Source organism: Lolium perenne, chromosome 6 (genome assembly GCF_019359855.2).
Source record: "Lolium perenne isolate Kyuss_39 chromosome 6, Kyuss_2.0, whole genome shotgun sequence".
Lineage (NCBI taxonomy): Eukaryota > Viridiplantae > Streptophyta > Magnoliopsida > Poales > Poaceae > Lolium > Lolium perenne.
The window spans coordinates 41,459,441-41,472,621 of record NC_067249.2 but is presented as its reverse complement, the minus strand read 5'-3'; positions in this window follow the sequence as shown (position 1 = coordinate 41,472,621).

Here is a 13,181-nt window from a genome sequence, read left to right as displayed (position 1 = left end):
AGGGAGTGCCCTAGCCCTATATGAGCTAGGCACCACATCACCTGTGGCTCATTTGGCCAGCCTTAAATATAAAAAGCGAAGGATGCCTTCAAAGGCAAGTCAACCCGAACCGCACGGAAGACTTACGAGGCAAGGTTGCACCCCCTGGTCGGCAATCCCCTATATAAATAGGGCGAGATGCGCGGAGGGGGGCACCTGAAGCCCTAGCTGCTGCACACCGCGTAGCGAAGTTTCTTTTTTTTTCTGAACGGGGCGTAGCGAAGCTCTGCCCACGAGAATCAGCACCATAGCCACCACCCTGTCATGCTGCTAACCTCTCTCTCTCTCTCTCTCTCTCTCTCTCGTAGGATCTGGAAGAAGGAGATGCCACTGAGTTGTATGTGTGTTCATCTTGGAAAGCACCCTCCGTTGCGGCGTTGGATCGATTTGATCACAGTGAGGGCACCATTAACAAACGTGTTACATGTTTCCGCTTATGTTCGTTAAACTTTGCCTTGCCAAAATGTGGCTGGGAACTCAAACACCTCATTGGACGTGGCCGGCGCTGTCATAGCTCGTGTAGACCTTGACTATTTGTGCACGTGTTTCCGTTTTCATTTCCGATAAAAAAATATCCATTTTTGCACTGCAAAATTTCGTTTCCTTTTTTCGCGGAGAGTTTAAAATATTTCATCTTCATTTTCATCCATGTTCGGTTGTATGATACCGGATCGTCGTGTGCTCGTGTGGCGTGCTGGTTTCTGTTAGGCAAGGATACGTTGGTGAGCCACTTCAACGGCTTCGTTTTCGCCCGTCATCTCGCTGCTGCATCGTCGACCCTCATCTGTGTCGTCACGCACGTCAGCAGACGCGTCATTCCGCCGTCTTCTTCCTCCTCCTCCTCAGCCACTGCCCGTGGCACCGACGCCGCAGCAGCTGGCATGGAGGCCCGTGCTAGCGGAAGTCAAACGATGCAAGCTACTGCGCGCGCGTTTGTTGCGTTGCTGGTTCGCGGTAGCGTTGCAGAGTCAATTCCGGAGTCTGGCCATGTCTTCCCTTTCTCATTTCGTGCTACGGCAGTGGCTACTTACTTGGAAGTAGTAGAGTACTCCGTAGTATCTTTGTAGTCTGTGGTATCAGCGATCTCCTGTAACTTTGCACTGCCCATGAATCCATGATGTGTCGTCTTTGTTGTGTCCTCGCCAACCAGAAGCATCGTGTGTTTGTGGGGATCGATCAGAACCGGAAGGCAGAAGCCCTGCGGCTGCACTGCCGGTACCAGCATGGCATACGCATGCATGGAGCACCGTTTGTACCAGCAGAATCTCTGTCGTTGATCCGATGGTCGCCATTAAAATCGGGCATCAGGGCATCTCCAGCGGCGCGACGCATTTTGATGTCCGCGAGCGTCCGTTTGCGTCGCGCTGCGGACGCAGAAATGACCGTTTTTGTCCGCGCGTCCGTTTGCGTCTGCTCCAGCGGGGCGACGCATCTAATTTTTTTTTCATTTCTTCCCTCTTCTCCATTTAAACATAGTTTCAAATATAACATTTTAAAACATGATTTTACACAAACTAACACATAGTTAGGCACATGGTTTACACAAACTAACACATAGTTTGAACCATGGTTGACACAAATATAAAATTTTAAAAAATAGAAGCCAGTTGTGTTGATTTCCGTATGTTCGCTGCCAAGGAAGAACATTCGAGGGCACACCCAATCACCCAAACTGGAAAATCCAGCGGGAGGAGACGGTGCCCTTGTTGGTTCTACCGAGGAAGAACAGACAGAGACCTTCACTACTGGCTTCGTCTGGCCTATAGCCAGATTCGCTGCAAAGAAAGAACACTCGACGTTCTAACTATCGGTATCGGAGCCGGAGTCGTCGGTGTGGTAGTGCCTGCGGCAGGCTGTGTCGTCGAACACCTTAACGATCATCTCGTCGTCCCCCTCGTAGAGGAAGGTGAGCTGGCAGCCGGGCTCGAGGTCGAGGTCACGGGCGAACTTGTCCCACCCCGTGTGCAGGTACATCTTGCCCTGCCCGTCGAACAGGACCTCCACGGTCCAGTGGCAGAAGTTGCAGCTGGCCTCCCGTAGCTGCAAGTGCGCCGGCTCGACGCCATCGACGAACTCGGCGAACTTGTCCGGTAGCCGCTTGATGGCGAGTGGGTCATCGTCGATGCGGAGGAGGAACTCGAAGCAGCGCTCCTCCTGCGAGGACGAGGAGGGCGCAGGCGACGGCGAGCGTGGGGCCGTAGCTGCTCCACCACGGCGGCCCCTGCCCCGGCCACGGGGGCGCCCAGGGCCGCGGCCTTGACCGCCTCGCCGGCCACCCGGACCGGCCATGGACTTCCTCGCGGGCTTGGCTGCGCCGCAGGAACACCTAGGCGGCGCTACGGTCGAGCTTTGTGGCGGCTAGCTAGGGTTTCTTTGGAGGAGTGGATGAGGAAGAAGAACGCGCGCCCCCTTTATATAGGCCGGAGGCATGCGGTGGCCGCGGGACGCATGGCGTCGCCATTAACCTGGTTGGCGGAGGTGGGCGGCCGCTCGGCAGCCGAGGCATCGTCGCCATTAGTGGCGCATTGTCCCGAAGCGATGCAGCGACGCAGCTTTGCACTCGCTGGCGCGTTCGAGAAGACGCATCGACGCAGGGTCGCTGCCAGGCGGGCCAGCCGAAATGATGCAGCGACGCAGCTTTGCAGTCGCTGGCGCGTTTGAGAAGACGCATCGACGCAGGGTCGCTGCCAGGCGGGCCAGCCGAAACGTCCGCCAGACACGAGCGGACGTTTCCGGACGTCCGCCGAGACGCAAACCTGGCGCATATTTGGGCCAGGTTTGCGTCTCCGCGGACGGCCCGATCACTTTGCGTCGCCCCGCTGGAACAGGCCCCAGACGCATTTCCGGTCACGGCGGACGAAAACGGTCGCTCAGCGTCCGTTTGCGTCGCGCCGCTGGAGATGCCCTCACAAGTACCTGCGTTGGAGATGCCCGATTTTCATCAAGATGTTTTTGAGATGTTTGCTTGGCACTGGAATTAACCCTACTTGAATTTCAAATATATTTCGAATATTTTTTTCGATAAAGGGAATATATTAATATCAAGAAGATACCAATTACACCCAGCCTCTGCAACAACGCACTACCCTAATGGCACTACGGATGCACACAGCCAAAAAACAAGAAAGAAAACTAAGAAACAAAAGTCCCGCTACAGTATTTCGGGCCTAACAACAGCAATACATCCACCGCCAAGACAATACCTGAATTACAGACTCTCCAAAAACGACGCCTCCAAGAAGGGAACAGTGCTCAAACACCGTCGTCGCCCGATCAAAGATCTTAGGTTTTCACCCTGAAGATGGTCCCCGCTCTCAAAACAATGCCTCCACCAAGATCATTGCCAGGCACAACCAATTAAGGCCAGACCTTGGGTTTTCATCCTGAAAGGTAGGACTCTGCGCTTCACCTGTGTGTTGTCGCCCCCACTTTCATACCGCTGCCGTGAAGCCCGGAACACCAAGCAAGTCCCTCAACAGCGCAGAGACTTGAACCTCCCTTAGCTAGGCCTCCCCTCCGGCCTTCATGAAATTCTCTTCTTCCGACTTTCATCATGGATCCATAGTCACTTGATGTCAACACAGAAAAAGAGCTTTGCGCTGCTCCCTCCAGAACCAATCGGTCGGAATAAAAACATGGGTGCGCACGATCGAATACCTCCGATCCAGCAAACTCGAGGCAAAAGCACTGTTACATTCGCCGGCGGAGCCTTCCGGAACTCAACACTCCGGCCAGATCACGAGTCCAGGCCTCCGGTAGGTCCTCCTCTTCACGCAAGAGAGGCCCTAGGACCGCCGCCTTTATTCAGGTCGGACCCCCACGTCGGCGACCATCCTGGGCTGGCCACTCCAACCCTCCACCGGCGACACCATCGCTGGCTTCCAAGCACCTCCATCTCGCCGCCAGAACGCGGTGATAGATCAAAAGACCCACCACCACCAACCGCAGGCCGATCCTCTCCAGCGAAGAAGAGGGTCACCTCCACCGTCGAACCCAAGGCTGCTGTCCCGGGCGTCCTCGTACCGCGGGAGAAGCCCAAGATCATCGCCGCTCACCGGCGAGAGGCGGAGGGAAAGGCGCTGCCCGCCTCCACCAGCCACCACCGCCGGCATGCCGCCGATGGGAGGCGGGGAGGCCGCAACCCGCAGCTGGATCGTCCCCGGGAGGACCGCCGCCGCCCCTCCATCCTCGTCCGACCGCCGCCGCCCCTCCATCCTCGTCTGAACGCCGCCGCCCCGGGAGGCGGAAGGGCCGCCGCCGCGTGAGAGACTCCTTGGCTGCTGATGTCTACGCCCCCCTCCTTTTCCTGTAGACAGTGTTGGGCCTCCAAGAGCAGAGGTTTGTAGAACAGCAGCAAGTTTCCCTTAAGTGGATCACCCAAGGTTTATCGAACTCAGGGAGGAAGAGGTCAAAGATATCCCTCTCATGCAACCCTGCAACCACAAAGCAAGAAGTCTCTTGTGTCCCCAACACACCTAATAGGTGCACTAGTTCGGCGAAGAGATAGTGAAATATAGGTGGTATGAATAAGTAGTAGCAACGGCACCAGAAAAGTGCTTTGCCCCAGGACAGTAAACAAGCAGTAGTAACGCAGCAATAGTAACGCAGTAAAACAGTAAACAAGCAGCGATAGCAGTATTTAGGAACAAGGCCTAGGGATCATACTTTCACTAGTGGACACTCTCAACATTGATCACATAACAGAATAGATAAATGCATACTCTACACTCTTGTTGGATGATGAACACCATTGCGTAGGATTACACGAACCCTCAATGCCGGAGTTAACAAGCTCCACAATTCAATGTTCATATTTAAATAATCTTAGAGTGCATGAAAGATCAACACGACTAAACCAAGTACTAACATAGCATGCACACTGTCACCTTCACACTATGTAGGAGGAATAGATCACATCAATACCATCATAGCAATAGTTAACTTCATAATCTACAAGAGATCATAATCATAGCCTACGCCAAGTACTAACACGGATGCACACACTGTCACCATTACACCGTGCAGGAGGAATAAAACTACTTTAATAACATCACTAGAGTAGCATGTAGATATATTGTGATACAAAACACATTGCAATCATAAAGAGATATAAATAAGCACTTCACTATGCCATTCATAACAGTGAATAAGTATTCTGTGAAATATAGCCTAAGAGACCCACACGGTGCACACACTGTCACCTTTACACACGTGGGACAAGGAGTCTCCGGAGATCACATAAGTAAAATTCACTTGACTAGCATAACGACATCTAGATTACAAGCATCATCATATGAATCTCAATCATGTAAGGCAGCTCATGAGATTATTGTATTGAAGTACATAGGAGAGAGATGAACCACATAGCTACCGGTACAGCCCCGAGCCTCGATGGAGAACTACTCCCTCCTCATGGGAGACAGCAGCGTTGATGAAGATGGCGGTGGTGATGATGGAGAAGCCTTCCGGGGGCACTTCCCCGTCCCGGCGGCGTGCCGGAACAGAGAGTCCTGTCCCCCAGATCTTGGCTTCGCGATGGCGGCGGCTCTGGAAGGTTTCTCGTACCGTGGCTTTTCCGTCTCGAGGTTTTAGGTCGAGGGCCCTTAAATAGGCGAAGAGGCGGCGTCAGAAGGTCAACGGGGCGACGACACTATAGGGGGGCGCGGGCCACCCCTAGGCCGCGCAGGCCTATGGTCTGGTGGGCCTGTGGCCCCCCTCTGATCCTTCTCGGGTGTTCTGGAAGCTTCGTGGAAAAATAGGATGCTGGGCGTTGATTTCGTCCGATTCCGAGAATATTTCGTTACTAGGATTTCTGAAACCAAAAACAGCAGAAAACAGCAAATGGCCCTTCGGCATCTCGTCAATAGGTTAGTTCCAGAAAATGCATAAATATGACATAAAATGTGCATATAACATGTAGATATCATCAATAATGTGGCATGGAACATAAGAAATTATCGATATGTCGGAGACGTATCAGCATCCCCAAGCTTAGTTCTGCTCGTCCCGAGCAGGTAAAACGATAACAAAGATAATTTCTGGAGTGACATGCCATCATAACCTTGATCATACTATTTGTAAACATATGTAATGAATGCAGCGATCAAAACAATGGTAATGACATGAGTAAACAACTGAATCATAAAGCAAAGACTTTTCATGAATAGTACTTAAAGATAAGCATCAATAAGTCTTGCATAAGAGTTAACTCATAAAGCAATAATTCAAAGTAGAGGTATTGAAGCAACATAAAGGAAGATGAAGTTTCAGCGGTTGCTTTCAACTCGTAACATGTATATCTCATGGATATTGTCAACATAGAGTAATATAATAAGTGCAATATGCAAGTATGTAGGAATCAATGCACAGTTCACACAAGTGTTTGCTTCTTGAGGTGGAGAGAAATAGGTGAACTGACTCAACAATAAAAGTAAAAGAATGGTCCTTCAAAGAGGAAAGCATCGATTGCTATATTTGTGCTAGAGCTTTGATTTTGAAAACAAGAAACAATTTTGTCAACGGTAGTAATAAAGCATATGTATCATGTAAATTATATCTTATAAGTTGCAAGCCTCATGCATAGTGTACTAATAGTGCCCGCACCTTGTCCTAATTAGCTTGGACTACCGGGATCATCGCAATGAACATGTTTTAACCAAGTGTCACAAAGGGGTACCTCTATGCCGCCTGTACAAAGGTCTAAGGAGAAAGCTCGCATCGGATTTCTCGCTATTGATTATTCTCAACTTAGACATCCATACCGGGACAACATAGACAACAGATAATGGACTCCTCTTTTATGCATAAGCATGTAACAACAATTAATTTTCTCATATGAGATTGAGGATATTGTCCAAAACTGAAACTTCCACCATGGATCATGGCTTTAGTTAGCGGCCTAATGTTCTTCTCTAACAATATGCACGCTCTAACCATAAGGTGGTAGATCGCCCTTACTTCAGACAAGACGAACATGCATAGCAACTCACATGATATTCAACAAAGAGTAGTTGATGGCGTCCCCAGTGAACATGGTTATCGCATAACAAGCAACTTAATAAGAGATAAAGTGCATAAGTACATATTCAATACCACAATAGTTTTTAAGCTATTTGTCCCATGAGCTATATATTGTAAAGGTGAAGAATGGAAATTTAAAGGTAGCACTCAAGCAATTTACTTTGGAATGACGGAGAAATACCATGTAGTAGGTAGGTATGGTGGACACAAATGGCATAGTGGTTGGCTCAAGTATTTTGGATGCATGAGAAGTATTCCCTCTCAATACAAGGTTTAGGCTAGCAAGGCTATTTGAAACAAACACAAGGATGAAGTGGTGCAGCAAAACTTACATAAAAGACATATTGAAAACATTATAAGACTCTACATCGTCTTCCTTGTTGTTCAAACTCAATACTAGAAATTATCTAGACCTTAGAGAGACTAAATATGCAAACCAAATTTTAGCATGCTCTATGTATTTCTTCATTAATGGGTGCAAAGTATATGATGCAAAAGCTTAAACATGAGCACAACAATTGCCAAGTATCAAATTATTCAAGACATTCTACCAATTACTACATGTAGCATTTTCCAATTCCAACCATATAAAAATTTAACGAAGCAGTTTCAACCTTCGCCATGAAAATTAAAAGCTAAGAACACATGTGTTCATACAAACCAGCGGAGCGTGTCTCTCTCCCACACAAGCATTTATTCAAACAAAAACAAAAACAAGAAACATACAGACGCTCCAAGTAAAGTACATAAGATGTGACCGAATAAAAATATAGTTTCAGGGGAGGAACCTGATAATTTGTCGATGAAGAAGGGGATGCCTTGGGCATCCCCAAGCTTAGATGCTTGAGTCTTTTTGATATATGCAGGGGTGAACCACCGGGGCATCCCCAAGCTTAGACTTTTCACTCTTCTTGATCATAGTATATCATCCTCCTCTCTTGACCCTTGAAAACTTCCTTCACACCAAACTTCTCATAAACTTCATTAGAGGGGTTAGTACATAATCAAAAACTCACATGCTCAGAGGTGACACAATCATTCTTAACACTTCTGGACATTGCTCAAAGCTACTGAAAGGTAATGGAACAAAGAAATCCACCAACACAGCGAAAGAAGCAATGCGAAATAAAAGACAGAATCTGTCAAAACAGAACAGTCCGTAAAGACGAATTTTTAATGAATACTTCCGTTGCTCAGATTAGAAAACTCAAAACTAATGAAAGTTGCGTACATATCTGAGGAACACGCACGTAAATTGGCATATTTTTCTGAGTTACCTACAGAGAAAAAAGCCTAGATTCGTGACAGATAGAAATCTGTTTCTGCGCAGAAATCCAAATCTAGTATCAACCTTCGATTAGAGGCTTCACTTGGCACAACAAAACACAAAACTAAGATAAGGAGAGGTTGCTACAGTAGTAAACAACTTCCAAGACACAAATATAAAATAAAGTACTGTAGCAAAATAAACACATGGGTTATCTCCCAAGAAGTTCTTTCTTTACAGCCATTAAGATGGGCTCAGCAGTTTTAATGATGCACTCGCAAGAAATAGTATTTGAAGCAAAAGAGAGCATCAAGAAGCAAGTATGAAACAAATTTAAGCCTAACATGCTTCCTATGCATATGAATCTTGTAAATAAACAAGTTCATGAAGAGCAAAGTAACAAGCACAGGAAGATAAAACAAGTATAGCTTCAAAAATTTCAGCACATAGAGAGGTGTTTTAGTAACATGAAAATTTCTACAACCATATTTTCCTCTCTCATAATAACTTTCAGTAGTGTCATGAGCAAACTCAACAATATAACTATCACATAAAGCATTCTTATCATGAGTCTCATGCATAAAATTATTACTCTCCACATAAGCATAATCAATTTTATTAGTAATAGTGGGAGCAAATTCAACAAAGTAGCTATCATCAAATATAGGAGGCATATTGTATTCATAATCAAATTTATCCTCCATAACAGGTGGTACCAGAAGACTACTATCATTATAATCATCATAAATAGGAGGCAAAGTATCATCAAAGTAAATTTTATCCTCAATGCTTGGGGGACTAAAAAGATCATGCTCATCAAAGCCAGCTTCCCCAAGCTTAGAATTTTCCATATCGTTAGCAACAATGGTGTTCAAAGTATTCATGCTAACATGTTCCATGGGTTTTTTAATTTTCGGATCAAACCATCCATGTCTTAAATCAGGAAATAGAATAAGAAGCTCATTGTTGTCCATTATGCCAAACTAGTGTAAACAAGAAACAAAAAGATGCAATTGCAGGATCTAAAGGAAATAGCTTCGAGTACTTACAATGCGCCGGAAAATAGCTTAGTAGCCGAGATCCGGAGTGTGAGTACCTTTTACCTTTCCTCCCCGGCAACGGCGCCAGAAAATAGCTTGACTGCCTACAACTGGCGCGTGGTTGACGAGGGAGGAAATCCCTGTATTGTAGCTTTTTGTTCCCCGGCAACGGCGCCAGAAAATAGCTTGATGTCTACGCCCCCCTCCCTTTCCTGTAGACAGTGTTGGGCCTCCAAGAGCAGAGGTTTGTAGAACAGCAGCAAGTTTCCCTTAAGTGGATCACCCAAGGTTTATCGAACTCAGGGAGGAAGAGGTCAAAGATATCCCTCTCATGCAACCCTGCAACCACAAAGCAAGAAGTCTCTTGTGTCCCCAACACACCTAATAGGTGCACTAGTTCGGCGAAGAGATAGTGAAATACAGGTGGTATGAATAAGTAGTAGCAACGGCACCAGAAAAGTGCTTTGCCCCAGGACAGTAAACAAGCAGTAGTAACGCAGCAACAGTAACGCAGTAAAACAGTAAACAAGCAGCGATAGCAGTATTTAGGAACAAGGCCTAGGGATCATACTTTCACTAGTGGACACTCTCAACATTAATCACATAACAGAATAGATAAATGCATACTCTACACTCTTGTTGGATGATGAACACCATTGCGTAGGATTACACGAACCCTCAATGCCGGAGTTAACAAGCTCCACAATTCAATGTTCATATTTAAATAATCTTAGAGTGCATGAAAGATCAACACGACTAAACCAAGTACTAACATAGCTGTTGATCGCCAAAACCCACCGGCGGGCAGCGGCCTGTCAACACGGTAGAGCCGGGAAGAGCCTAGAGCTGCGGCTGGCTGAGACCCCTCCGAGCGACGGCCCGCAATGCTCTTCTGGTCACACGCGGCGATGCGAAGTGCAAGGGCGTGCCACCTGACCTATACCTGGTCAGGAAGGTGATGGGGATGCCTCGCTTAATTCCTGCATGGCATACACGTAAACATTAAATACGAGCCTCGATCGGCTCTCAGGTTATCCTGTGAATCGGCTCAAAGAGCCGATCCACCCATGATCCGTACGGGGTGCACGAATACTTGGTGATCCTGCTTGATCAAGATGAAGCTAATTAGATCTACGACGATTTAGGGTTTTCACCGCATAATCGGATCATCCTACTCCAGGTTGGGCCTCGCGGCCACGCACGGTGCTCATAAGCCGATCCTAAACAAGGCCAAAGAACCAACAATGATGTTGATCCGCGGAACATCCTGTTTAGAACTTGCGAACGCCACCCTACATGCCACTGGATCCTCCCCCCCTTTGTAAGGCCTAACTATTGCAGATATTAAACTAATCCTTGCATAACAAGGAGCAATCGTAACGGATCAGATCTACTAGATGAAGAACAAGCAGGGTGCCGCCCCCACACCTGAGATAGGCGTGAGGGCGGCTAGACATGCAAGGGTTGCACTACGTAAGCATGTTATACGAAGAACTATGCTAACCCTAACACATCTATGATAACTACGTTGCCCGCCATCAAAGACGCTTCAGTACGGGCAACGCATGAACAACGTGGAGCTTGTGCTGCCTAGATCGCAAGATGCGATCTAGGCAGCATGTCGCTACCCGATTGAAACCCTCGAGACGAAGGAGTTGGCGATGCGCCGAGATTGGTTTGTTTTGGGGTGAACGTTGTGTTGTTGTTTATTCCATAAACCCTAGATACATATTTATAGTCCAGCGGACTTTCTAATTCGGACGTGCACCTAACCGTGCACGAGTAAAACTCTAACTTTTAATCTAAAGATACGATCTACTATATTACAGATACAATGGGCAATTCAGCCCAATTTCGTGTATAAGGCCAATTCTTGTTTTTCCCTTCCATGTATATCTTCAAGTCTTTCTCAATCGTGGCCCACCTCTGACTCGGTCAAATTCTGGTGATAACACATGCCCCCCTGGTTTTGGAATTGGTAATTCCAAAATCACTCTGTTTTCCTTCGTCGGGTCATGTCGTGGCAGAACCGTTGCAGTATCATGATGCCTTGCCTTCTCAACTTCTCCGCGTGGCACCACTTCCTCGGAAACTGCTGTGGCATTGAATTTCCACTATATCCCCTTTTATTTAACCGCCACGAACAGTTCTCCTCTGCATCCCCTTCGCATTAGCACTCCAAGAGCCCTCCTGCGCCACCATGTCTTCCTCCTCCTCTGCCCCATCGGATCTTGCCAGCCAGTCCTCCACGTCCCGCAAGCCGACGCCGGAGTACAACCCGGCGGAGAACCACGCGGCCAACACCCGCCGCGCCATTGCGGCCGGGGAGGAGTCTAGCCACGACTTCTCCATCTGGTCCGAGGACGACAAGTCCCTGACCGACGGGGAGAGCGACCTCCGCTTCCTCGCCGTTGGGGAAACGGAGGAGGAGAGCGATGACGACAGCTTCTCCTGCGACTTCACCTCTTCCGAGGAGGAGGAGGAGCAGGAAGAGGAGGAGGAGGACGACGACGAGAGCTCCTCCGACGAGCCGCCGGCCAAGCGGTTCTGCCCTTGGCCGGGCAATCTTAGCGACTTCGACAGCGACGAGGACGACGCTGACGAAGAAGATGAAGACAACGAGGGCCCGGTCGGCGGCCATTGGAGCGACGACGAGCCCGCCGGGAGCAGCGCCGATAGCGGCGACGACGGCGACGACGAGAGCAGTGATGGCCCATAGATAGGACCTCTAGAATAGGGCCAGTAGTAGTAGATGGGGCAATGTATCCCCTGGTGTTTCCTTTTGAGAGCAATCAGCTCTTCATGTAAGAAATCTTGCCTATTAATGAAGATCTCTTCCCCAATTTGATTTTGCCGATTTCTTCTTAGTTCAATTTAGCCGATTCCCTCTTCTACTGACCTTGCCGATTCGCCCCCTTTGCCAATGCGTAATAAACCGATAACAACGCATCGGTCCTTCGAAATTCGTCCCTTCCTTCTTCAACTGATGATTTTTTTCTAATTCTGGCGGATAATGCAGAATCTTCAGGAAAACCTTGGAATTCTTCCAACCAAAACCAATGGTCCTTTTTAATACTCATCATCTGTGAAGGAGGCTGCAATGAAAAATCAGCCGATGGCATCCCCATCGGCTCTTTAAACAGAGTATCCACTAGGCCTGTTGCCCCCCGAGTCTTACTCGAGCCTGCTGCCCCCCGAGCCTTACTCGGGGCGAGAATGTCAGAGAGAATGCGCCACAGCCGATCCTCTTTCTTCCTCCAACAGCCGATAATCTTCCATTTCAGCTGAACTAGCCCCAAAGATTGGAAATCCTTGACAAAGAGGTTCAGGAACCCGGATCGGCTCGAAGTAGCTGAAGAAGTTTCCATTGTTTTACTCACTCGAGGCAACAGAAGGTACCACCGTTAGCCTGGATCTGGTGGAGACTCGATAAAAATTGCATAAATCCACTAAAGTCGATGGCTGCGCATCGGCTGCCTCTCAATTCTAAAGTCTCAATTCTAAAGTCGATGCCCTTGCATCGGCTGTAAAATTTTTTTTTTACTGGCCGATTTTCTCCTATCAGCCCCCAGTATTCATTGCACACATGTACCCCTGCATCTTGTTCATGTACCCCTGCATCTGTTCCCGTATTTAGGTGCCCCCCGAGCCGAATCTGTTAAAGAATGGCAGATATCGGCTCTGTAATTCGCACGTCGGCTCTTGATAGGGTCAAAGGTGAACACAAGCAGAACATGTGGTGAGGATAATTTTGGCCGATTGCTGGGATCGGCCTCCATAATAATTGGAGCGCTGACTGAAGGTTCCGTAATGTC